This window comes from Ochotona princeps, chromosome X, assembly GCF_030435755.1.
Source record: "Ochotona princeps isolate mOchPri1 chromosome X, mOchPri1.hap1, whole genome shotgun sequence".
In the NCBI taxonomy this organism is placed as follows: Eukaryota; Metazoa; Chordata; class Mammalia; order Lagomorpha; family Ochotonidae; genus Ochotona; species Ochotona princeps.
This window is the reverse complement of record NC_080865.1, coordinates 23,568,624-23,596,281: the sequence shown is the minus strand read 5'-3', so window position 1 is coordinate 23,596,281 and position 27,658 is coordinate 23,568,624. Positions and strand designations below refer to the sequence as shown.

General features: G+C 39.9%; 1 protein-coding gene and 1 pseudogene across 1 annotated transcript in view; one reads left to right on the top strand and one right to left on the bottom strand.

Moving 5' to 3' along the window:
• Nucleotides 1–27,658, top strand: part of IL1RAPL1 (interleukin 1 receptor accessory protein like 1) — a 1,231,223-nt gene that overhangs the window by 644,997 nt on the left and 558,568 nt on the right. The gene's annotated exons all lie outside the window — the stretch shown is intronic.
• On the bottom strand, nt 10,769–11,473 carry LOC105941979 (nucleophosmin-like; annotated as a pseudogene).

Genomic DNA, 27,658 nt, shown 5'->3' with positions numbered 1-27,658 from the left:
AAAAATTAATGTTAATGAAATTGTTCTAAAATATATTTCAGTCACTTTAATAATGTTCTGTAAGGGCATCAGGCTACTTTCTTCCTCAAAGAGTTCAATTTGTCTTTTGTAAAATGTGTACTTAAAATGGCTTTGAAAAACATATGTGAAGTCAGGAATTTCCTGCAACGAGTTTGGAGGATGACTAGGCATATAGATGGAATTAAATCAGCCATGTGTTGAGATACATTGAACTTTGATGATGCCGTAGGAGATTGATGCAGTATTCTCTTCTTTTCCATATGTTTGAAGTTTTCTATATTAGGAAGTATTAAAAGGTGGGCATTTGACCTAGCCATTTGGGTGCCAGTTCAGATACCTGTATCCCACATCAGAGTTCCTGGCTTTGATGCTCAGCTTTCATTCCTGGCATCAGCTTTCTGTCAAAGCAGTCCAGGTGAGGCACCAAGTGATGGCTCAGTGAGTTTGTGCCACCCACTTGGGGAGAACTACAGTGCGTTCCCAGTCACCAGCTTTGTTGCTGACCTAATTCCAGCTGATGGGGCATCTGGGGACTAAACCAGTCAGTAAAATATTCTCTCTCTCTCTCTCTCTCTCTCCCCTTCTTCTTTTCCTCCTCCCCCTCCTCCCCTTTTCTTCCTTCTCCCCTCCTCCCCCTCCTCCTCCTCCCACTGCCTCTGAAAACAAGTACATAAATATTTTAAGAAAGAATTATTCTTAACAATTTTGTTTTTGTGGCATTTTGTCTTTTATGCAATATACCAGTTATGTATAGTCATACAACATACAACAAACAAATGGTGATCACGATCCTGTAAATTAGCTGGGTTTAGGCATCTGCTACTAATTTTGGGTAAATAGAGTGTTCTTATTTTTCCTGGAACTTTCTGGCATGCTTTGCTGTTACCTCTATGTAGGCTAGTCTAGTATGGCTTCAAGTTGGTAAAACTGGGCTTTTCTTCACAAAATCTCTAATTCTTTTTTTGTTTGTTTGTTATATTATTTTTTATTGATTACATTGCATTATGTGACACTGTCTCATAGGCTCTGGGATTCCCCCAACCCCTCCTCATACTCTCCCCCAATGGTGGATTCCTCCACCTTGTTGCTGTATTACAGCTCAAATCCAGTCAAGATTCTTTTACTGCAAGCATAGAGTCCAGCATCTTTTTGTCCAGATAAATTCAATGGTTTCTTGGGGAGACCATCTGTGGTCTGAAAGCAGAGCTGGCAGAATATTATCCCGATCAATTAAAAGCCACAACATAACATCAGCGACAATTTACAACATTATGGAATTAATTGACATGGTATTGAGTAACCCATATGCTAAAAAATGCTAGTTCTTAACCACATCCTGTGACTACTTCATTGACAATCCGATTTTAGTTTATACACAGAACCGGCTGCTATACACCTTAAAATAGCTATAGGGTACTATTCAGCTGTCTCGTGACTATTTTCATTTTAGCATTCAGCAGTTTATAGCGTTGAAGCTTAATTTTGCTGAGTTTAGCAGATTTTGGGATAGTCTAAACTGGCTTATAACTCTAACAAGGCATATGTCAACAGTTGAAGTGCAGAACAATTTTAGGAGGGGTGTGCAGAGAAATCCTCAATACCCTAGTGAGGAGTAACCAGTCTTTGTGTCCCACCTAGTAAGGCATGTGTGAGTCCACACTGACTGTTTCCTGTTAGGTTCTTTCCTTGTTGTTCTCTGTCTATCTATTCTAATTTGTGTGTGTGGGTGCATGTTTTGGGGTGGGGGGCTCCGGAGCGACCGTGATGGTCATTGCAAGATAGGGTGGGGATCCAAAGTTGGAACTAAATGAGGACCAGAGAAAATCTCTAATTCTTCACAGAGTATGTCAGGTGGCTTTTCTTTTTCCATCTCAAAGAGACATGGTGACAAGAAAGATAGGAGGAGGATGTCAAACCTGTTACTATTTAGGCTCTGAAGTTCCCGCAGTATGTAAACTTCAGCCGCATGCTGCTGGCCAAACAATCACAAAACCAACTTAAATCAATGGTCATAAAAATAAACTCTCTCATTGGGAAGATCTACAAAGCTCTGTTGCATTGCGGACATGGCTACAAGGAGGGCCGTAAATTGAGGCCCTGCATACAGTATCTCACATGAGCATTCACTGCTTAAAAATCAATTATTACATGTATTCTTGTAATTAGCAAATGTATATTTCTCAAATTCTCTCAAACCTCACTTTTCCCCCAGTTTTAATCTTGTGTCTGAATTTCCCATTAGGCACCTCATATTCAGTCCCATATATTTATTACATCTTCCCTAAAACTTTCTACTCTTCACAACACATGTATGTATGCGTGTATACAATCAATATTATTGCCATTCATTCATTCCTCTAGTTATTACTTAATTCAGTAGATACTGATTTCATGCCTATTATTTGCCTGGTATTGTGTTTATCACTGAAGAAGCTAAGGTAAACAATAGCAACTTAAAAAAGAAGGAAGAAAAAAGACATGGCCTTTGTCTTCCTAAGACTTACACATAGGTGAGCCAGAAACATGAAGTGGCATCAAAAAATTTATATAGTTACAACTAAAACATCTGTTATAAGAGAAAGATATGGGACCCGGTGCAGTAGCCTAATGTCTAAAGTCCTCGTCTTGCACGTGCCAGGATCTGCACACCGGTTCATATCCCAGCTGCTCTACTCCCCATCCAGCTCCCTGCTTGTGGCCTGGGAAAGCAGTTGAGGATGGCCCAAATCCTTGGGATCCTGCACCTGTGTGGGAGACCTGGAAGAACATCCTGGCTCCTGGTTTCGGATTGGCTCATTTCCACTGTTGCAGCCACTTGGGCGGGTGGGCGGGGAGGGGTGATTCAGCAGACAGAAGATCTTTCTGTCTCTCCTCTCTGTAAATCTGACTTTCCAATAAAAATAAATCTTTAAACAAAATTTAAAAAAAAGAAATAATGTAAGGTTTATGTGAAATTATAATCAAGTATGGGCCTGGTGGCGTGGCCTAGCAGCTAAAGTCCTCGCCTTGAAAGCCCCGGGATCCCATATGGGCGCCGGTTCTAATCCCGGCAGCTCCACTTCCCATCCAGCTCCCTGCTTGTGGCCTGGGAAAGCAGTCGAGGACGGCCCAAAGCTTTGGGACCCTGCACCCGCGTGGGAGACCCGGAAGAGGTTCCAGGCTCCTGGCATCGGATTGGCGCGTACCGGCCCGTTGCGGCTCACTTGGGGAGTGAAACATCGGATGGAAGATCTTCCTCTCTGTCTCTCCTCCTCTCTGTATATCCGGCTTTGCAATAATAATAAAATCTTTAAAAAAAAGAAAAGAAATTATAATCAAGTAGTACTGGCTTGCTGAGGGCAACCAGAGGATGTTTATGTAAGTTTCTGGTAATTTCATTCAGATGAAACCTTGGCCTTACAGTGTTGAAACTTAGAACACAGACCCCAACCAACCTGTTAGTTCAGAGTCACTCAGACACACTTGAGAAAGGGAGGAAGGCACTCTTAGTCCAGGCAAAGTTTGGTAATCAAGGCAGAGCTTGATGGAACACTTCCCTACCAGCTGGCCACAGAGAGAAATGGCCATCCAAGGTATACAGCACAGTACAGGGTACTCATCATGGCAGGTGTTGACCTTTTGCATACTGAGGCAAGGTCAGGGTAATTCAGCATTTCAAACATTCCTGGAAGGGAGTGTCTGCTCGGTTTCGGCAGGTGCTGGAGTCACTTTTGCGCTGTTGAACCTAGCACAACCCATGGTAGACAAGAAAACTGCAGTATGAAATGAATTTTTATTAAAAAGGCACTATGAACGTGGAGATTATTTGCAATCTAACGTACCTAATGAATATACATGATGTTATGACAGGTGATTCTTTTTCTTTTCAAGATTTATTTTACTTAAACTGTGATAAAGAAGGAAGAGAAAGAGATCTCCATCCACTGATTCACTCCCCAAAGGATAGCAACAGCTAGAATTGAGCTCATTTGAAGGCAGAAAGCCAGGAGCTTCTTCCAGGTCTCCCATGTGGGTGCAGGGTCCCAAGCAATTGAGGCATCCTCCCAGGCCATAAGCAGAGTTGGGTTGGAATTAAAGAATCAGGGAGTTGGGAGACGTGGACATCGTAAGAGCTCCCATCTCAGGTACGCAGGAAATACAAGGAGTAGGTAGGTATTATGTGAAATGCCCATAGGGAAATGATAATCACACAAGAGTGAATGGTCTGAGTGCATGCTAAGAAAATAAGGGAACACTGAGGGCTCAAGATAGTTATGTGGTAATGGAAAGAAGGTACCAGATGACACAAAGTCTGAGATGTGTGATGTATATAAAATAATAATTGAGGAAATCCTACAACATTATGAGAAGTTGCTATAGCAAAGCTGTGCGTGCTTTGAAGATACTTTCAATTTTGGCATGGATTTGGGAAACAAGAGAAATAAATAGACATCATGAATTCACCTTCAGCCTCTCTTTGAAGAGTGTGACTCACCCGACTGGGGCAACAGCAGAGCCGGAGACTTTAGACTGCTTATGCTTTCATTCTGTGGTGCTGGTGCAAGCAGACGTCAGCTCCTTGGTATTCCTTTTTACCCCATAGTCTAATATTTATTATTTCTTGCCTGCCTGACTGTCTCACAGCCAGCTGGAAAACTTTTTTTTTTATTTCTTAGTGCTTAGAAAGTGATATTCATAAAATATAAACCTCAACTTGTTTCTCCTAGCTTAAAAATCCCTCAATGATTCCTGGAGCTCTCAGAATGATGTTTCGACTCTGCTAAAGCACAAAGTTTCTTCAGTGGGTCTCCTGGAGCTACTTGTGTAGTCTCTCCTAGTTAGAGGAGGTGGCTGGAGTAGGTTCTTTGTGCAAGAATGACTTCAGTTGTAAGTGCGAAAGCAATGAACAGCAAAGGAGCAAGGCGTACTGGGGGAGGTTGTCAACCAGGATGGCTAGGCACCTCTGCAGACAGACTGAGAGACAGCCCAGCCATTCCAGTGGGGGAAAGAAAGGTGACGTGGTTTAGTGGAGAAAATATACTTGGCAGTGGTGCAGGGAAATTGAAAGACAAAGGTAACCTTATGTCACATAGAAGAATTTACATGTGAACAAGTTCAATGTTCAACACAAGATTTATTGAAGAGATACCTTCTGCCATAATGACAGGAGGAGGTTCCAAGGAGGGAAAGACCACGACTGCCTATGGGTTGAAGCTCTTTATGCACCACCTCAAGGAGTCGGGGAGGGGAATGATTCATCAAGGTGGAGCGGGGAACTGATCAACAACAAGCAGTAGCTTACCAAGTTCCATGCTCAAAACAATAGAGGGCATGGACAGGCAACCTTGGTGGCCCCCTTCCATTCTTGAAAGAGACTAAAAAATCAGTACCATGGAACAACTCGAAGAGATGAGAAACTGATACAGGTGCCAACTCCTTCTGTCACTGGAGGTTGGCCAAGGCCCCTTTGCATTCCCTCAAGGCAGCTTTCTGACTTAACTAGAATTCAGACATGGAATTCATATTCTGAGAAGGACTCCACCTAACACTCCGAATTGCTGTTCTTTATGGTGAAGCAGGTGCTGGGAGGAATGTACCTGTGGAGGTGTAAAATGGTAATCAATCAATCAATCAATCAATCTTTTGTATTTTCAAAGAAGAATTCTGCCAGGGACCAGAGACCTAAATTTACCTATTAATCCATCCGAGTCCTTTCAGCAGGCCAGGTGGATGGCTCAGGAAAGAGCTGAGCATGCAGGCTGTACTCAGACTGGGGCTTGTAAGGATGTGGGGTCCTAAGGATAAGACAGCCATTTTGTCTACTCCAGTGTCTTTGATATCAGCAACATGGAGCTGCTTCTGGTTCCTAAAGCTTCCTTCATTTAAACTACTGGGTTACCATCTTTGTTGTTATAGTTATCTGGAATATTCTACACTTTCCCTTAACTCTTTTTTTTAATTGGAAAGTCAGATATACGGATAGGAGGAGAGACATAGAGAAAGATCTTCCATCCGCTGATTCACTCCCCAAGTGGCCACAACAGTTGGAGCTGAGCCAATCCGTAGCCAGGAGCCAGGAGCTTCCTCCAGGTCTCCCACACAGGTGCAGGGTCCCAAAGCTTTGGGCCATCCTCAACTGCTTTCCCAGGCCACAGGCAGGGAGCTGGATGGGAAGCAGGGCTGCCGGGATTAGGCATGCAAGACGAGAACCTTAACCACTATGCTATCGCGCCGGGCCCTCCCTTAACTCTTTTATCTGTAGTCTTAAGTAATAACTCTTTCCATATGCATTTCTAATGTTCTGCTGAAGTAGTACAATTAACTCAAAATTTCTAGAAAATTTTTCATATCATGAAAAGCAGTTTATTTCAATATTTTCTTTCTCTAATTGCTTTTCTTTCACCGTGAAATTGTGGAAATCATTATTTGCTTTGACAGTTTCTAGTGTTTTACTCAAAATAAATTTGTTAAGGTGATGATGGTATAATACAGCTTTCGTGAATTTAAATGCATTTTGCTGAAATAGGAGATGAGGGTGAACAGGAGATGTAAAAAGCCAGAGTGAAGAGGGGGGGGGTGTTGGCGCGAACTGCAGGAAGAGGGAAGGGGACTAAGCCCTGAAACAAAAGGGGGAAGTGCAGGTGCAATATTTGAGATATCATGTGGACCTACATGCACAGTTGCAGAAGTTTCTTTGGCAAGTGAAAAGTTTGGTCCTCATTTGTACATTTTTTTCTCCTTGAGAGCATTTTTCTTAAATTCTCTCCAGGCACTATTACACTGAATATAACATTGTGGGGAATTTGACCCAAAAAGACAACAGATACCTCGCTTCTTGTCTCACATGAAAGAATTTTCATGCACACAACTTCAATGTGCAAAGCAAGATTTATCGAAGAAAGTGAGAGAGGACTCCTGCTGTAGTGGTAGTGTTGTAGGGTTTTCGACCCAGAATACGGAGGCAACCTCATTTCTTGTCTCACAGGAAAGAATTTTTGTGTGGACACAGTTTAGTTTTAAAGTACGATTTATTAGAAAAGCTGAGAAAAGTAGCTCCAGTCCTAGTGACGGGAGAGGGCTCTGAGATAGAAAGGACCCTTACCCCTGCCATAGTGTCAGGTGGAGGATAAGAAAGAGAAATGCCCATGTTAATGGTGGGGAAAGCATCTTTTAAAGGTTCTTCTTGAAGATGTTTCTCCATAAACAAGGAGAATTCCTGGTTTCCATGGTACCTGGCCTTGGGACAAAAGGCCAGAAAGGTGTCACCAGCCAACTTCCTTGGTCCCTTTCTAATGATAAAGACACCAGTCTGAGGCCCTCCCCCTTGGCAATGGCCGAGACAGATCCAGACTGTCACTTCAGGTGGGGAATGGGTATGTGAATATCACCCTTGTCTCTTGGGGAAGCTCGGGAGAAAGGTGCTCTGGTGAATCCAAGACATGGTGGGGAAAATACCATTTTATATTTGAGAAAAAAAATAATGACTTGGGGAGCCAGAATGCCCTAACTGCCTGCTACCGAGTCTGACGCCTCTCTCAGTAGGAGGGGGCTGCACAGGAGGAAAGACCCATGAAATTGGTGGTGGAAGTGGTATTTTTATGCACCATCACAGGCAGGGGAACACAATGAGTCACTGGAAGGGCAGAAAAGATGGAGAACAAAAGTGGGTTGGGGGCGGGGAGGAGGGATTCCTTGGCAATGGGCAGCAATATCTGGCACTTTGCTCAGGACAGAAAGGACATCCTAAAGGTGTGACTGCTGGCTTCCTCCTCCCATGCTGCTAAACTGCAATCTCAGGCACCATCTCCCTGACAGTGGCTCAGAAATGGCAGCTGCTTCAGGCTGTATCTCCTTGTTTCTGTCAGGACTACAACCCTAAGTGATGGGGTTGATATGTTGATTCTGCCTCTGTGTTCTCCCTCAAGGGGGCAGGGATGCAGCCAGGGAGAGCTTGCTCCTCAAAGGGTGAGCAATGGCAAGAAGCAAGGTTTTATATTTTAAAAGGTGAGCTACACCAGAGACCGGGAGATCCTAACTACCTCTGCCTACCTGACTCCACACAGTAAAATGCCTTGAGTGTACAAGATAAAGGGTAAGTCTGCATCTGTATACAACACAATGCTTTCTTATAATGGCAATTACAAAAGACACTCCTGTTGTGGGGTGCAAGCAAGATCACGCCAGACAAATTTAGGATGTATTAAGGAGTCTTGATTAACCAAGCATGATGATAACTGTTAGCAGAAATGCCTGATGGGTTCTTTCCTCAGTATAGCATAGGAATAAAAAGCCGGGGACTGGTTGCAGAGAGAGAAGTTTATTTGAGAAGTGACCAGGTGAATGGGGAGAAGAGGGAAGGGGAAAGAATTTTCCGTTAGAAATGGAGGAAGTGGGGTGCCTTTCAAAAGCAGAGAGGGAGAGACACCAAAGGTTTGAGGAAGGGTCCTGGGATTTTAAGCCTTCCCTGACCCCTCCTTGTTGGGCGGGAACCTTCAGGTAAAAGGTTCTTTATTGGTGGGCTCTTAACCAGTTAGCAATGTGTGGCCAGTGCTTGTGCCACCCACTTGAAGGTGTGGCCAAGATTTCAGCCGACTTGGACTGTCTCAATAATAGGGCCCACTAGAAATTAGCAAAAGACAAGTTCATGTGGCAATCCAGTCTGAATCGAAACCCTGAGAGGAACAAATGGTAGTTACCATGAAGTTCATGTGTTAAACTGAAGACTTATGTTCCAGCTTCCCCAACAATATAAGTTATCCTAAGAGACATGCAGTGAACAACCTGGAAACACTTACAAAGCTGCAGACATTCACCTTTCCCTGGCTTCTCTGCCCACATTCCATCACTGCTAGGCCTCGCCTCTCCTGGAACTCCTGACAGCACACAAACCAGAAACAACATTACTGTATCCATTGTCCCATCTAAGCAGTACACAGGGGCCATGCTTGGGGGACTACCTGTTCTGGGTCAGCCAAGAGTCGAGGTGCCAGAGTAATGGAAGCACCTGGCCATTGCTGTTAGGACCCACCTTCAGAACAGAGGGTGGGGGACAGCCACATTTCATTTGTCCACTGTCAATGGGTGCTGGCTATTGTTGTAGGGTTTTTGACCCCCGAATACAGCAGCAACCTCAATTCTTGTCTCACAGGAAAGAAGAATTTTCATATGGATACAGTTTAGTTTTAAAGCAAGATTTATTAGATAAGTTGAGAAAGGAGACTCCCTTCCTAGTAACAGGAGGGGGCTCTGAGATGGAAAGTACCCTTACCCCTGCCACAGTGGCAGGAGGAAAAGTGGAAAGAGACCCGTATTAATGGTGGTGGAGGCGCCTTTTAAAGGTTTACTTCAAAGGGGCTCCCCAAGGACAAAAGGAAATTTCTGGTCCCCCTGGTATCTGGCTTTGGGGCAAAAGACCAGACAGGTGTCAGACACTGGACATTCCTGGCCTTGGGAACAGGAGTACTACACTTCCTCCAGTCCTCTTTTTAATGACAAGGAGATCAGCCTGAGGCCCTCCTACACAATGGCTGGAGATAATGGCTGATGCTTCAGGTGGGGAATTGATATGCTAATGTCACCCTTGTCCCTTGGAAGAGACTTGCTCTGGTGAATCCAAGACATGGTGGGGAAAATCCCCCTTTATATTTGAGAAATAATGATGACTTGGGGACCCACAATACCCTAACTGCCTACTACAGTCCAACTCCTCTCTCACCATCACTGGCTGCACCCCATAATAAAAAATGTGAGGAAATGCTTAGAATGGATGAAATCTACAAATCAGTGAAAAAGATAATTACTTTTGTTGGTCAAACAACTGGTGTTAGCCATAACCTTCCAAACGTAAAACAAGCTGGTAAAAACAGAATAGAATTAAGTGAAAATGCTTAGCTGGTATTTGATAAGGTATGTCTGAAACTGAAATAGTGTGAAGAGTGTCAGAAGAGGGCCTGGCGCCATAGCCTATTGGCTAAAGTCCTTGCCTTGCATGCACTGGAATCTCATATAGGCACAAGTTTGTGTCCTGGCTTCTCCGCTTCCCATCCAGCTCCCTGCTTGTGGCCTGGGAAAGCAGTAGAGGGCAAAACCTTCGGACCCTGCACCTGTGTGGGAGACCTAGGGGAGGCTCAAGGCTCCTGGCTCTTGGCTCCTGGCTCCTGGCTTCAGGTTGGCTCAGCCCAGGCTGTTGCAGTCACTTGGTGGGTGAATCAATGGATGGAAGATGTTTCTCTGTCTCTCCTTCTCTCTGTACATCTGATTTTCTAATAAAAATAAATTAAAAATACATTTTCTTAAAAAAAAAAGAGTGTCAGAAGAACATTAGAAAAACTACATGAGCACTAATATCAGACTCCTTCAAATGAGATGTTAACTTATCTCACTAAGCTAATTGATAAGCAACTTATGAGTAGCTAATAAATCAGATAATCTTTTTCAGAGAAAAATGTGAATTATTTTTATAAGACAAACAATAAACATTGCAGTTCTGTTCATGGGAACATCACAAATATCTAAACATCTTGGAATTTCCCTGGGGACAGATGAGTGAGCAAAGCTAAATTTATTAAATTAAAAATTTCCTGCCACAGTGGTCAAGGTGGGTGCTCCAAAAGAGAAAGACCCCCAAATCTGGTTGAGGTAGAATCTCTTAAACAAAACATAGATTGTATATATACAATATATTATGTATACATAATATATTGTGTAATATATAATGTGTGTATGTGTATATATATATACATATATATATAGTGTATATGTGTGTGTGTTAGGATATTTTTCCTGTTTTTTTGACTGATTCTTGACCTTTTGATCTTGATGTTGATGGTTTTGAGTCTTTTCCATTCTGGTTTGACTTTTGTGCATTTTTTTTACTGGGGTATCTGGTACTGATTCTTCAATGAAACTTTTTCTTCCGTTTCCTCATCATCTTCATCATCATCCTCTTCTTCATCATTATCTTCATCAGCAGCAAGCTTTATTTTTTCCTGAGGTACCTTGCTGCTACCGCCAGAGGCAGATCGCTTTCCAGGCATGGTTAATAGCATCTTCCCTTGCAGTTACCAAGTGTTGTCCACTAATATTCACAGGCCCCAAACACACTTCAATCTTAAGCCCACAGGTGTTATTTCAAATCCCCCAGGGGAAGCTGTTGGCTGTGCAGACAGTTTCAAGGTTGCCAGTGTGACTTTAATTGGACTGCCCTCATCATGGCCTCATCCCTTGCACAAGAACTAGAACTGACCATTCTGAAAGATAACTGGTACTCATTTTCATGATTGTCCACTTTGAAGTGATAATCTTTGTCAGCCTTTAGTACACAACTGAAAAGATAGTTCTGGGACCTTAGGGGGCTCATGTCTGCGTCCATCGAATCTCCCAGGGAGTGGTGGGATGAACTTGGGTGGGAAAAAAGGCAAATGGAGGGAAGACACCCACTGCTGCAAAGAACAGCTATGCAGGACAGAGTCATGCCAGGAGCCCATTGCCATTTTACTACAGGGCAGCAGCTGACTTTATTCAAGAGTGTTGCAGTGGGGCTGGGAGAAAATACTTTTAAGATCATTGAATGAGAAGGCAGGAGAAGTTTTAAAGCATTGGAATAACTAGAGGAAAAGAACTGGAGGACATCAGGGGAGAGGTTGGTCAAGATGATTAGGTAATCTGTGGTTGTTGTCTGTGCTTTACCAAGTTGGTTCCTACCTCCTCTCCCCAGAGACTGGGATAAACTCATTATCTTCCCATATCGTTATATTTCAAAGGGATGGCATCCAGGTTTTCAAAAGACATTCTTGAATTGAAGAAGACTTACATGTCAAAGATGCATTGAGTAAATTTGTAATCCAAAGTTTTCTAAACTTAAATGCTCTAAGAAATCCTTAAAACAACTTAAAATCAGGAAGAAAAAAAGAAAAAACCCTGTCTGCGGTTTAATCAAGCTAAGGGGCAAGTTCAGGCCATCTGGATGAATTTCACAAATTTCACTGATTACATATACCAGTTTCTGGTGCTCTTTTGGGTCGATTTTGTCATCTTCAATTTCCTTCTAGACCTATGACATTTGCTTGTTTTATATTTGTATGAGGCTCATAGATTTACATCTTTGAAAATTATAGCATGGCTTTTTTTTTTTTTTTTTGGTTGTGTAACAGTTGGTAGAACAAGCAGAAAGCAAAGAAACAAACTAGGAAATAAAGCAAAGCAAATAGCAACCAAAAGATACATTAAAACACAAATTTGGAAAGAGCAAAAAAAGCATTTCTAGAATCTGACTAATGAGACAGCATAGGGAAGGGTAATGGCGTAAGGAGAGGAATAAATGGAAGTAATTGTCTTCAGAACGTGCACATTAACATAATGGAGAGTAATGAATGAGAGGCATGTCAATGTTAAGTATTTTATGGCATTGTCCCAAGAGATGCTCAGTGGAGAAATCACGAAAACAACAGTAAGCGAATTTTAAGTCATAATAAAAATATGTGGAAACAAAAGAATGAGAGAACTCCTAAGAGTCAGAAAATAATGTATTAGGGCCTCTAAGTCTTATCTTCACCCGAAATGTTCTTAGTAAATTCAGAAATTAACTGATTCAAACATAAATAAAAGGTTTTTTTTTGTATTTATTTCCGTATTGCCAGAAGAAATATTTATCTTCACCTATTTAAGTCCTTAAAATATTTTTATTTATTTAAAGTTATAAAAGTCCTCTTCATTGATGTTACCCTCTTTATTTTTTTCCTTGTTTGGGAAAATGAACTGAGAAGTCTAATAACCTCTGATTTCTAACTTACTGTTTTCCCCATGAAATTTCTAAACTACCCAAATGAATGGAATAAAATATAACAAATTAGCTTTTAGAAAGGCTCTGAACAATTAAAAATTTTGGAAATTTTGGCAAATTTGGAGCAGTAGACAATGGTTTTCATGGAAGATATAACCTAAAGACTTATTGGGGGGAGGAGTCTGGCCCTATTGCTCAACAGGCTAATTCTATGCCAGTTAAGTGCTGACATCCCATGTGGGCTGTGGTTCATGTCTGTACTTGCCATTACAGAGAGAGAACACAGGACACAAGTGTAGGAATAGAAGCAGGAATCTTTTTACCAGCCAGGATGGCTTGGATGCAGCCACATTGCAAAATGCTGACTATTGCCTGGAGCCACTACAGCGAAGGGTTTTTAAACACTCAGACCACCTCATGAATAGTAAGAAAAACTAGATAAGGCAGTGAAGGACAAGGCAGTAAAGGACAAGCCAGTTCATCATGTTAATCATGTAAGGGCAGAGCTAGCGCTGGTGGGAGCCAGATGCAGTTTACAGGAGTGAAAGTGGTGTTATCAGTGTCAGGGGTTACAGCCCCAAACAGTCTTTTAAGCAAAATAAACTTCAATCATGGGCATGAATGACTCAAGTTGTCCTTAATGACTTGTCTTTCTCTCAGCTCTTGCTCGAGGGGGTAGGCGCTACCAAGAGATTAAGATGAGGCACAGTTGTGTATAGTCCAGCAATGCCCTGTAATGAGGGTGGAGGCTCAGGAATATGGTCCATTGCATTCATGGCCTGGGAAGGCAGAGGAAGGCTGCCCAAGTTCTTGGTACCCTGTACCCAAGTGGGAGACCTAGAGGAGCCTCCTGGCTCCCAGCTTCAGCTCAGCTCAGCTCCAGCTATTGTAGCCATTTGAAGAGTAAACCACTGGATGAAAGATCTTTGTTTCCCCTTCTCTTTGTAAATCTGGCTTTCAAATAAAAAAAGAAAAATCACACACCCTACTTGGTTCCTTTTATCTCATAATTATTCTTATTACAACTCAAGTTTAAATGCTGTTTTTATATACCATATATTCAGTTAATTGTTCAATTTGAAATGCAACTACCTGCTTATTCCCAGTATAATTATAGTTAAAATGATTCAAGCAGTAGAAAAACAGTGGAGATGCATGACAGTTTATAGTCTAAAAAATTCCATTATACAGAAATTTCTGGGACAGTGTACCCTTACATGGCTTTCCAAAGATTATTTGTAAGTACTCTTGTTTCTGCATAGCATTGCAGCTAATGCTGGCCAACAGAAATTTGTCACTGTGGAAATGTTAAGGAGAATTCGACGCAAAACACGTCAGCAACCTTGTTTTGTCTCACAAAATAATTTTCATGTGAGCGATTTCAGTGTGTAAAGCAAGAAAAAGCGAGGAAGATCTTCCATCCGCTGATTCACTCCCCCAGTGGCCACAACGGCTGAAGCTGAGTCAATCTGAAGCCAAGAGTCAGGGGCCTCCTCTAGTTCTCCCACATTCAATGCAGGATCCCAAGGCATTGGGCCGTCCTCAACTGCTTTCCCAGGCCACAAGCAGGGAGCTGGATGGGAAGCAGGGCTGCTGGGATTAGAACCGGCACCCATATGGCATCCTGGCACGTGCAAGGTGAGGATTTTAGCACCTAGGCTATGGCACCAGGCCAGCAAGGCAAGATTTATTTAAGAGAGAGTGAGAGAAGTCTGCTTCCATAGTGACAGGAGGGGACTCCAAGAGAGGAAAGACCTGAGAAAATGGTGGCAGTGGTGTCTCTTATGCACCATCTCAGGGAGGGAGACAGATGAGTCAGTGGGGAGAGAGGCCAACTCACTCACAGTGGGCAGTCTAGCTCCTGGTCGGAAGGGAGTGAGGGGCTGCCCCTGCTCTCATTCTCATGATAAGCTGAAATCTTAGGCACCAGTTTTTGCTTTCTCATGGTAAACATTTAAAGAAATGCATGCTGATACTTTGATCTGGTTAAAGATCAATGGAACTTGCTTGACGCTTTTTACATTTCGAGTAAAACTGGTACTAAGGGAGACAGATTTTACTTCCCAGTAGGGGCTGCACCTGGTGGCCCAGTCGCCATTATTAAGGCCAGAAGCCTGGAGGAACTCCCCTTTCCAGAGTAGATAAAAAATAAGGGGAAGCAAGACTCAATATTTTTAAAAAGTAACTTTACCATGGAACAGAGACCCTAATAACCTATTAGCCCATCTAACTCCTCACAGAAATACTACTCATCTTTGCTAATACAGTAGCCACTATCTACATGTAGCTAGTTTTTGCATATTTTTCATGAAATTGATTTTAGTGTCTACATGTTGTTATAATGCTGGGTAACACAACTCTACCTTCAACAATAAGGGAAAAATGCATTAATTTTAATCAAACAGTAATAAAACTTTGCTGAATGTAGCATTTCCCAAATTGAGTTGATCAAGAAATTCCATCTGAATAAAGTAGTAGGGAATACTCAGTAAAAAATGCTTTATCAACTGTTAAAAGGAATAAGACATTTCAGGCCATATACACAGTACATTTACTGCTTCATTTATGTATTCATCCAACTAGCATCTATTGAGTCATGTACTCGGCAGTACTGAGATACAGTCTTGTTTATTTATTAAGCTATTTCTAATGAAACAGGATAAAGAGAGAACTACATGCAGTCTGGTAAGTTCCAAGAAACACTGAGTACCCGGGGAATACAGAGGTGGGCACATAATCAAGATTTGTCATAGGGAAACTTTCCAGAGAGGAACTACAGGACAAGTAGGTTATTGTCTGATAAAAAAAAAGGATGCCTTTTCATTTTTATTTCTGGTACTCTCCTCCCCAGGATTTAACACTTAACCTGTCCGTTTCGAGTTCATTCCTTGAATCACAGTTTGTGATCATATCCTCATGGGTTGCTTTCTTATACCTTTAAGTCATAGGAATTAGTTTGGTTTTTACAGATAGGTTTGAGTATAAGATGCCTTTACCATTTCCTACATTTTTGCTGCCACCCCCAACCGCCTGTCCAAACTCCATTCACATAGTGGCATAGACTGCAGAAGCAGAGACCATTCTTACTCTAGAAATCTTAGTGCTAATTGCAAGCACGAGATGAAAAGACACTGTGCAAGCATTCACCTCAGGAGCACTACTTGCATGTTTTGGTTCTCAGGCAAAGTTAAGTTGCAGGGAATTTGGACACAGGGCAGCAACCTTATTCCTTGTCTTAGATGGAAGAAGGATTTTCATGCGGGCAACTCCAGTGTGCAAGACAAGATTTATTTAGGAAAGAAAGTGGGCTCCTGTCATAGTGACAGGAGGGAGCTGCAAGGAAGGAAAATACCAGAGGAAATGGTCAAACTGGTGTCTTTTGTATCATCTCAGGGAGTCACTTCAAGGGCTCCCTCCTCCCATTCTGAAGAGAGGGGAATTGATATGTTGATTCTGTCCTTTGGCTCTCTTTCAAGGGGAGGACGCAGTCTTGGAAGAGTAAGAAATGGGGAGAAGCAAAAAAAAAAAAAAAAAAAAGAAAGAAAGAAAAGAAATGGGGAGAAGCATGATGATGATTATACATTTTACAAGGTCCTGTGCACCCTTCCTTTATAGTGAATTTCAGAACCAATAGATTAGTTTCTAATTCCTTTTAACTTTATTCCATATGTTCCTCCAAGTTAAAAGTTAAAGATGCTGGAACAGTGTTCATCACAGAATAAACACATAAGTGAGCAATGTGCAAAAGAGACAAATGTGAGAAGTGCTAAAAACTCACTGTCCCTGAGAGCAGTTGGCTACTCTCAGCTCTGTCCTCAGTTTGCATTCTTTCAGGTTTCAAAGGGTTTTGTTTATCCATCTGTACCAAAACCTCCTCCCCTCATCAGTGTACATTTAAAGCATTCCCCTAAGCATTTCTTTTCTCCATGAGAATTAGGAACCCAATATGCAGATGTTAAGAATACAAAGCCTGTAAGACTAATAGAAATCGTATAAACTGATTTTTTTCATTAACAGAGATGGTACAGGGCAACTGTCACAAAGCTATCTCTAGCAAGGCATTCATTGCTAACTGGAAATCAATGTCAGTAATTAGTGTCAACTAGCATTAGACGCACCCCTGGGGCTGGGCATTAGAGTTAGTGCAGACACCAGGAAGCTGTCCACATGCCTTCTTGGAGGCTTGACTTTCAGTCCTGCCTTCACTCCTTATTCTGGCTTGCTGCCAATGCTCTGAACTGCCAGTTGCAGAAACTCACCATCTTTCCCTGTCAGTCTCCCTCTCTCTTTCTCTCTTCTCTATCTCTTCCTCCCCAGATTCCTCCTTCTTCTCTCTCCTCTTAAATAAAAATAGAATTACCACCAGTATAACTTGTTGATCAAGCAAATCTTGTTAAACCGTGGGGGTTTAACGGGTGTGGGCCCCAGGAGTCGCTGCCTGAAAGCTCCCAATAACCAGGTCAGAGGCTGCAATAGCAAGAGGAATTTTCTTGACGGCCGCGAACAGGCCCCACTCCTACAACAGAGTGAGAGCCCCGATGTCCAGGGGTACAGACATTTTATACTGCGAGCTCAGCACACCTCTTGGGTTTGGTACAAATTTTATGACCTTATTCTGGCGCCAGCTCAGGGCCCTCCAGCCTCATTTCCTCGGACTAAGGAATTTACTTATCAGGAGACAGAAACTTAGGCCTTCTTCCCATTGTCAGGCCCAGCATGGCCATTCCCCTACCTTTTATCTGATCTTGCCAAGCAGGATACAGAAGCAGAAAAAGCATTAACCTTTACTTTTCTCTTTCAATCTGAGTTCACTTCTTAGTGCAATAAAGACTATTACCATGACAGGGTGTTAGTTGGTTTTAAGAAGAAGAAGTTGAGAGCAGATATTTATAGGATACTGGGAGTGTGGATCTGAGTAATTTAAAGTGGGTCTTTGAATGCAAAAATTAATTGGAAGCTACATGAGGATTAGTAGGCCCAGTGAATCCGGGGCATTGGAGAAAGCTTTAATGAGGAAATAGCTGTTGGATTAGTAAAAGGTTAGTCAAACTGAGCAAGGTTTTGTCCTACAAGAGGGACTTTTCCCTAGGTACACACAGTATTGTGTTGAGACAGAGCTGACTTGCACACCAAGGTATTTTCAGAACTTCCCTGGAGCCACCAATGAAGCTGTATAACCTCTACACCAGCATTGTTTCCTGGAAAGACAACATCCTGGATGAAAAAAATAAAGTCATGTTGATGCCAGGGCCTTGACAGTTAAGATATCTGAATGACTACTGCTTGGACTTCTTTGTTTCTTTCAAAATGGGGGATAACAGTGGCACCTCTGGATGATTTTGAGAAAGATTTTAAAATTAAGTCCTTAATAGAAAAAGAAAATCACAACAGAATAAGGTTTTATCTGTTCCTACTTATGTGGAGCTTGGTTTCTGGAAAATGTATGGAGACTTTTCAGATATTTTCGGTGTAAAGGCATCAAAGTCTAAAACCAAGACAGTGGACATGCACTAAGACAGACTCAAGAGACAGAAATAGATGTTGGGATGAACTAACGCATTGCGATAAAGGACCAAGAGAGAACTCAGTGAAGGAACAATCCTACGGTTGCAGCTACTGGGGCAGGTGTGGCAAGCAGAGAATGGAGAGGACAGATGGCAGGTCTGAAGGTGGTGAGGGCTAGGAGCTTCCCAGCAAAGCCCCACTGCTTCCTCAGCTACTGCTTCTGTGGCAACCCAGGAACTACTTCCTTGTCTCTCAGTTCTTTTTCTCAGAATTTAACCCTTTGCTTTGTCATTTTTAATTTTTCCCATCCTCAATGCCCTGAGGTCATTTCTTGAAGGTCTTCTTAGTTTCAAAATCCCAGTATTTCCTCTGCTATTCAAAATGAAGCTTTTCACTACAATAGGTCTTATTTTTGAACTAAGAAATGTCTTATATTATGCATCCCAGAACCACAGAAAATGGCAATATTTGTGAACTATTTCTCTAAACATTTAAAAGTCAAAAGTAGTCAATTTTGAATAAGACCTCAAAGATAGCAAACTTTTTTCCTGCCTTACTTCTAAAAAGTCCTGGGGCACATTATGAAAAATGAAAAACAAAGGCAGGTGAAAATTCTAAGCCGATATATTTTTATTTGTGATATTGAACTATAAAATCAGATGAATAACTAGTCATGATTGATGACTGTGTTTTCCACAGAACCAAATCACAATTCCATGAAAAGTTTTTCAATTCTCTCCAACTATTTGGGGCTCTTATGGCACAATTGCTGAAACCGTGACATCAACTTTAGGCAATGCATAACATAGCAGCCAGCTTATTACTGGTGACAAAAAATAAGCAAAATGACTGTCAAAAACAGTAATGTTAATATGACAATGAAAGCAAGTTTTTTACTTGATTCTTTCTAATGTCAGGGGGCCACTGTTTTCTAGCGATTCATCTAAGAAATTAACCACCTTTGGCTTCTTTTACTATTTTAAAGAATAATAGTTTCTAGATCATTGTTCATTGGAAATGTTTTTATATATAATGGTTCGTTTAGCACTTACTGATGTACAACAGAAGGGTAAAAATTGCTATAGCTCTGACAGCAGTTGAAGTCAGAAATGAAAAGCTTAGGGGTTTCATAAAATTTACAAAAATATATAATTCTGATTCCATGTTGTTTCTTTGTTGATTTGTTCACTCCCAGAGGGACTAGCAGTGACTATGTAAGTAAAAGAGGACATGATTGTACATTAAATACTATATGTCTTTTGGGAAGTTAGAAAATTCTCCATCCCTAGCAACACTCATGTTTGTGTTCCTGTGTATGTGTAGATGTGAATTGATTCCATAGCAATGATACCAGTTCAATTTTCATATTGTAGAGTTTTGCAACTTTTTTTTATAGTCTTTCCTTCTAGTATCCGCAATAACTTTGTGAGCCCATGACAATATATGTGATACTATTAACAGAACCCTTTGACAGGCAGTCTTACTTGACAAGTTTGCGAAGTAAGGTTAATACCTTCATTTAAATAATAAAGAAATGTGGATAAAACAGCATATACCATGATCTAGCAGCCAGCAGCCAGGTATACTCATAAGAGAGAACTGATATTCCAAAACTTAGTCTTTAATAGCCCAGAAATGTATTTGATTCATAGAAAACGCCCAATAAGGATCTGAATTTAACTCATAGTTTATATAGACACAGCATGTAACTAAAAAGGAATTTGGCTTCCTTTTGAAAACAGGATACTTGTATCCCAAGAGAAACTTTCTTTGTGCTTGAATGTTTCTTCAGGAAAAAAATTACTTAACCAAATATAACCACATAGAACCCTCTCCTAAATCTAGGGAGAATGCAATGTAGTATGCAGCTGCAAAAGCAAGAGCCGGGCATCCTCAGCACATCCGCTCCATTATTTTGAAAGATCAAACAAAAAAAGCCACAAAAGTGGTTCACGTGAATTCAGTAAATGATTACTTTTTCTTTTGTTTTTGTTCATATAAATTAGCCTAGCTCCAATAACTATTGATAGACATCAAGTAAAAGGAAATTAGTATAAAATGGTAACCATAATCTAAGTAGACATTGAGTGCAGTGTTTGTTTTATTTCATAGAAAGATGCCAGTGAAACTTGTATAACAAGTTGGTTAGCTAAAAGAATAATCTCATATAAATGCAGAATGTAATTACCATTTTCACAATTTTGGTACATGTTGGAAATGTCATTTCAATCAGGGCTAATCATAATATGACAGGAATAACTGTGATACCATAAGTGATAATGTTATGCTGCTCACTTTTTCTAAATTTGGTGGCAAAATATGCAAAGATAAAACTTTCAAAGAGCCAGTAAAACATGTTCAAGAATTTTCTCATTTTAAAAATATTTTCAGGAAAATATTCATCATTATATAGCAACAGCTATTTTGATGAATCAGTTATTTTTGATAATTCCTTTTTACAATTTTTGTCACCATTGTGGCCAATGATAAAGTATGAACTTTTAAGTGATATTACAAGAATTTTTTGGAAGATTTATGCACGTTTTATTTGAAAGGCAGCATTATAGAAAGAGAAGGAGAGAAAGAGGGGAAGAGAGATCATCCATCCCCTGGGTCACTCTCCAAATGGCTGCAGTGGCCAGAGCTGAGCCATTCGGCTGGAGGGACAGGAGAATTCAGGAGCCACCTACATGTGTTGAAATGGAGTGGACATTTTTATTTTTATGTAGATGTCACATTTTAAAGAACAGGATAGATAGCTTTTTGTTTTCATTTCCTTTGAGATATAAAACCACCATATAGGTTTTGGATCACTGCTCTAAGTAGTATTTATATTTAGATTCAAATGGGAAAAAAATGGGCATTTGGGGAGTAAGCAAATGACATCTCAAAGGCTTTTAGCAATGAATGATCTTCAACACACAAAAAAAACCATGTAAAAGAATGTTACCTGCAGTGTCTGCCAAAGTAAATTCCACAGTGGAATTGTGAGAATGAGAATGGTATTTTTTCCGTAAGTATAAGATTAAGAAATGTATTTGAGCACAGTTAGAGCCACGGAACAATGCAGAGTAGACTGGCATAATACATTTTATGTTGAGCAGTTGCTCATTTTCATGATTAATATTATTTGTTTTTTTTTTTACTTTTTTATTATTATCATTTTATGATACAGTTCCTTAGGCCCTGGGATTTCCTTACCCCCTCCACAAATTCCCCCCCTCAACTAAGTTCCCCGATATCATTACTATAGTATAGTTCATAATCAGTCATATGTCCATCATTGTGGGCATGGACAATGGCAAAGTCCAGCATCCTATTTGCAGGATATAGTAAACCGTTTCATAGGGATTTCATCTTTATGATAGTCTTCATTACACAGTTACTGTACATCCCCTTAAATGAAGAGCCACAATACAAAATCAACAATCGGAAGAAAAATAGAATTTTACAGTGCCACGAAGTAAAATAACATTCTTTTGAATGACTAATGTGTTGCTGAAGAAATGAGAAAGAAATCAAGAATCTTGAAGAAAATGATGCTGCTGTATGATCTATGGGTCAGTGGAGAATTTAATGACAAAAAAAAGTGTTTTGAAGAAATGAAAGTAAAAACCAAAACATCAGAATCCATGAGATACAGTTTCCACTTGCCTTTGTTGGTGAGTTATATCTTATGTAGGCAACAAATAGATGTGTTTTGTTGTTTAATCTATGATGTTTGATTGATGAGTTTAAGCCATTTACATTCAGGGTTAATATGAATGGGTGGTACTTTGGTCCTGTCATTTTAGCAGTGAATTGTTCATTGATTTAGACTTCTGTTGTTTTTTTACTGGGATGTTCTTCACATTAGCCTTTGGTTTTGGTGGGTGCTATTGCTCTTCCCTGTCAAGAGAACATCTTTAAGTATCATTTGTAGGACAGGTTTACAATTTAGGCAAATTCAAATTCTGATAACACTAAGAATTGAATATGTTTTTATACAATAATTTTACAATTTAAACAACAGTGTTGCTCTTGTGTATGATGAACTTTCTCAGATATTATTAGAAAGTAACAAGTTTCCATGGTTTCCAAATAATTTATCCTGGAGGCAAAGGGTTTTTAAGGGGTTTTGATTATACGTGTACTCAGAAACGGCAGAGTTCAGGAGAGTGCTGAAGGACAAGGCGCAGTGTGATCTGTGTTCTCTGTCACATGCAGCTGCTGCCAGAGTACTTTTGTGTTTTTAAAAGGTAAGCAGAGATTTTCTCTTAGCAGCAGGAAGAAAATATCTTGCAAGAAGTAGTTTGAGAAGCTGCAGAAAAGAATTGAAATTGGTTTCTTGTGTTTTCTTTTTTGAAAGGATCCTTAGTAGATGCTCACCTCTGCTGACAATCCTGATGTCATGTAGAAGCAGTTTACAATTGCTAAAAGGAAATAAAACTGTTCTGTGCATGACTGAACCTATACTAATAAAATACATTGATAGGTATTTATAAACATGGATATAGGAACCTCTGGATTTGATTATTTGAAAAGGTTTGCTTCTTTAACACAAGTAATTTTATACCATGTTGCTGCTTTTGGAGAGCATGATACATTGAGACTATAACGGCTTGATGTAATAGCCCAGAATCTCTAAGATGCCATGGTATATACTTATTGGCAGCTGTTCTAAATGCACATTTTTAAGGACCTTGGAAAAGATATTGATGTCATCTGTAAGAGAGATCTTTGCCTGGATATAGAAGGAACAAATATAAGCAGAGGCATAAATCAAAAGATAAGGAAAATAAATCAATTGTAATCATTTGTTGTTAAATAAGCCTGATTAATGGTTTAACCTTTAAGAATTGTTTTCTGAACCAAAGTCACTGTTGTGAAGCTTAATTCTTATAAAACTTATACTGCGGGCCCGGCGGCATGGTCTAGTGGCTAAAGTCCTCGCCTTGAACGCCCCGGGATCCCATATGGGCGCCGGTTCTAATCCCGGCAGCTCCACTTCCCATCCAGCTCCCTGCTTGTGGCCTGGGAAAGCAGTCGAGGACGGCCCAAAACTTTGGGACCCTGCACCCGCGTGGGAGACCCGGAAGAGGTTCCAGGTTCCCGGCATCGGATTGGCGCACACCAGCCCGTTGTGGCTCACTTGGGGAGTGAGACATCAGATGGAAGATCTTCCTCTCTGTCTCTCCTCCTCTCTGTATATCTGACTTTGCAATTAAAAAATAAATAAATATTTAAAAAAAAACCACAATTAGAAATTTCAAGGGTTTTTTGTGCAGTATAAGTTTTATTTTCTTAAGGGTTTTTTATGCAGTATAAGTTTTATTTTTTTAAAAACTTATTTTTTTAAAACTTATTTTCATTGGAAAGGCATATTTACAGAGAGAAGGGGAGACAGAGAGATCTTCCACTTGCTGATTCATTCCTCAAATGGCCTCAAAGGCCAGAAATAAGCCAATTCAAATCCAGGAGCCAAGAGCTTCTTTTTGGGTCTCCCATGTGGGTTGCAAGGTCCCAAACACCTGAGCTATCCTCCAATGATTTCCCAGGCCATAAGCAGCTGGGACATGAACCAGCACCATTTGGAACAACAGCTCTACAGGCAGAGGATTCACCTGTATGGCACTGTATTGAACCCGAAATACCACATTTCTTTATGCATTCATTCAACAATAAACACTTAAGTTCATTCTGTGTCTTGACTGTTGCAAACAGTAGTGCCATAGACATAGGAGTGCAGATATGTCTTTTGCATGCTGACTTCAGTTACTTTGGATATATTCCCAGAACTGGGATAGGCAGGTGGTACAGTAGACCCAGTTTTTAGTTTTTTATGGACTCTCCATGCTGTTTTCCATAATGGATGTGCTATTTTGCATTCTCATCAACAGTGTATTAGGAATAACTTTTCTGTATAAACTCAACAGCAATTTTTAAATTAATTTTTAAGGATTTGCCATTCTAACTGGAATGAGATGTTACCTCATGACATTTGCCATTAAGATCAAAGTTGTTATCCTATATTTTTAATTTATGAAAAGGTAGAATTTTTGCAGTTAAATAATAGCTACTTGTGGGTTTATGGTTGACCTTGTAAAGCCTCTGCTAATTTCTTTTTGTTTTTTTAAAAAATTACCATTAATATGAACAGGTCAGATTTCATAGGTGCATTTTTAAGATAATCTTATTTCCCTCACCCCTGCACTCCACTCCAGCAGTCCTCCAATCCTCTTCTCCTTTGCAAGGATATACTTATAATTTAGAGCTGGGAACTCAGCCCAAGTCTTCCAAGGGTAATGGGACCCAGTTACTTGTGGTATTTACTGCATTCCCCTTCACTCAAACTCTGGTAATGGACGTGGGCATCACACACTCCTGCTTCCCCTTCAAAAGTTTTGATGAGGGCAATTGATAGAGCAAAGTATGAATATGTTTCAGCCACTTAGCTGATCACCTCTAGAAGACGGATCTGCATTTACTAATCATGTTTGGACACACAGCATTTAATGCAGTATCTGTCATATGATAACTATTAAGCATTTTGATAATGAAATAGCCAAAGACCGCTTCAGAAATAGGATTCTAGAGTGTAGGTGGTGATTTTTCTCATCTTTACTTGTCAGCACTATTTCTTTTCATATATTGCTATCTAAAAATGATTGTGAAGCATTACTACTGCCCTTTTTTCCATATTTGTTTAGAATTTGACTTTTATTTACCACTTCTATTCTTTCTACTTGAAAACAATTTTTTAAATTATTTCTACTGCTTGATGTATTTCGCAGGGTATCATTCCTATGGTTGTTCTCAGTCATGTCATACTTATTTGTATATTTATTTGCAAAAATATTAATGTCTCTTTGAAATTATTATGTATGTAGTTATGTAAAAACACCAAAACTATTGTTCCTCTTTTCTGTTGTGGAGTTTATGATAAGAGAACATGACACCTTTCCCCCCACCCACCAAGGCCTTTTTTGTTGATTCATGGACATTTGCCTTTGAATAATGGGTCATGCTTATTCTAATCTTACTTATGGTGCATTGGTTTGTTTGCAAAAGTAAATTTATGACCTTGGACGTTATCAAAGATACTCTCTAATTCATCTGGATGCCTTTCCAAGGGTTCTGACAATTTCTGTTGAAGAGAACATTTTAGTTTGAACTTGTATCAAATAGAGGCAGAGTACTCAACAACTGTTCTACCTTGGAAAAATTCTATAATTTATTTTGTATATTGGTATAGTGTTCTATTTAGAATCTCTGCTTATTTGGAAGTACTTTTAATCATACTTGAAGGAGTTTTTGGTATTGGAAATGCATTGTTTTAATGTCATAGACATCAATATTTCATCAAATTCATAGCCTAAGAGAGACAATTATTTGTATTTAGCTATCTGTACTGACTTACTCAAAGAACAATATAGCCAACATTTTTATACTTTAGAAGTAGTAACTTCACAGTTGGTTTTTTGTGTTCACAATGACCTTGCAAATAAGTAGCCTATTCTTATTTCCATTGCTAGTTGAAAATTCAAGGATCAAGGAATTTATCTGTCATATACTCAAGAATTTATGTCCTCTACTGTGTAACAATGATTTTCAATATTTTTTATCCTTTAATATTTCTATATTGGTAACACATTCCCATTATTTTCTACCACATTTCTCTAGAAAAAAAGGAAAAGGGAAGCTGTTGTATATAATTTGGATTTGCCATCTTCCATTTCTCTCCTAAACCCTAGAGATTTTAATATCCAAGGTCGTCATGAGACTCATTGCATTATATAGTAGTAGTTGAACACTGACTCCAAATTAGAATCTCTAATACTCTGATTTAATTACCCTGGGTAATGTTGGGATTTTTCAGAGCTCCCTGGGTAATCTCAATGTGTAGCCAGGGTTGAGAACCACTGCTATATATATGATCTTTTCAAGGTTTTTTTCCATTGTATTACATGAAGTGAAAAGGACAAAAACAATGGAAGTTAATAGAGGGCATCAAATCACTTCTAAATTCTTAAATTAATATCATGACTATACTGATACTTCTGGTAAATCCTTTAATTTCTAATTTTCTCCTCCATTCTCTTCAGTAACTTTAATTTATTGGACTTCAACCTTGATTACTTTTCTCTGAGATGTTATTTTCTTGTTTTGTTTCTAATTTATGATTTAAGCTTTTAGCCAAGTAGTTTAATTGATACTTTATGACCAAATGACTCTACTAAAATTTCATCTACTTTCTTTCTGAAATGCACATATTGGCCACTACATACTAGACACCATATATATTATATATACTGCACATATATGTAATAGTCTATTTACGTATGAAACTAAAAATTATGTATTTCGTTTGTATTCTAGTTTACTGAGATATCTCATTTTTAATGTTTATTTTTCATGATACAGTTCCTAAGGCTCAGTGATTTCTCCTTCCTCCCTTCCCATCTGCCCCCCACTACTCTTTTCCCCCATATTGTTACAACAATATACATTTAAATGTTTTTTAAAAAATCTCAGGAAAGCAATAGGAAAAATTATGTAACATAGAGTAGTTCATACTAAATAGAAATGAATTAAAAGGATGCAAATAAATCCAGGAATGGTGTAATTCTAGAAAGTTTACTTGGAATTTTAGTAATAATGTCAAGGAGGGCATCTCAAAGCACTTTATTCAAAATAATTATTTCTGTGATTTTATTTATACCATCATATTTTCCCAGATACTGCGTTTTCTCTTAAAATTATGTTTTTCTGTTTTATTTACATTTAATGACTATAAGATGATTTACTATTATAAACATTTTGAAGCAATGCTTTGATAGCCCTCATAATAATGAGATCTTTCAAATTGTGGCCTGAAAATCCTTACACTGCTATATGTAACAAATATTTTCCAATCACTGAATCTTAGCGTATATAGACCTTACAGTAGTAATAATTGCTCTTTCAACTTATCTTCATTTCTTTCATGTGTGAAATAAATAGTACATGGTCATGGTACAGAATTCCAACATATTCAAATATCACAGAGTAAAAAAGAAATCTCTCTTTTTCTTTCATCCTCATGTTGTCTAAATTCAACTACTATGAATTTCATATTAAGATAGTCTATAGGGCCCGGCGGCGTGGCCTAGCAGCTAAAGTCCTCGCCTTGAACGCCCCAGGATCCCATATGGGCGCCGGTTCTAATCCCGGCAGCTCCACTTCCCATCCAGCTCCCTGCTTGTGGCCTGGGAAGGCAGTTGAGGACGGCCCAATGCATTGGGACCCTGCACCCGTGTGGGAGACCTGGAAGAGGTTCCTGGTTCCCGGCATCGGATTGGCACAGCACCGGCCGTTGTGGCTCACTTGGGGAGTGAATCATGGGACGGAAGA